Source organism: Octodon degus, unplaced genomic scaffold (assembly GCF_000260255.1).
Source record: "Octodon degus isolate 3935 unplaced genomic scaffold, OctDeg1.0 scaffold00134, whole genome shotgun sequence".
In the NCBI taxonomy this organism is placed as follows: Eukaryota; Metazoa; Chordata; class Mammalia; order Rodentia; family Octodontidae; genus Octodon; species Octodon degus.
The window spans coordinates 3,379,561-3,380,071 of record NW_004524710.1 but is presented as its reverse complement, the minus strand read 5'-3'; positions in this window follow the sequence as shown (position 1 = coordinate 3,380,071).

Below are 511 nucleotides of genomic sequence, written 5' to 3'. Positions count from 1 at the left end.
TCCTTATTTTACTTTTAAGGAGCATATTCGGTTTGTTTGTTTGCTTGCTTGGAGAAAGGATCTTACTATGTAGCCCAGGCTGGCCTAGACTCACCAGGTAGCCTAGGCCAGTCTCAAACAGTTGGCCATTCTCCTGCCTGAGGGCCTCCCCACTCCCCTGAGTACTGGGATCATAGATGTACACCACCACATTTTGTTTGTTTTCTTCTCGGAGTTTTATTTGTTCAGCTAGCTGGTTCATTTGTTTGTTTGGTTCGTTGGTTAGTTTTTAATTTATTTATTTTTTTTCCGGAACTGGGGATTGAACTCAGGCCCTTGGGGCCAGGGAGATAGCTCAGTAGAATAAGTACTTGCCTGGCAAACACAAGGGCCAGAGTTCAATCCCTGGTTCCGGGAAAAAGAGAGAGAGAGAGAGAGATTCAGGCCCTTGCGCTTGCCAGGAAAGCATTTATTCTACTGAGCCATCTTCCTGGCCTTTTTTCTTTTTTCTTTTTCTTTTTTCTTCTTCGTG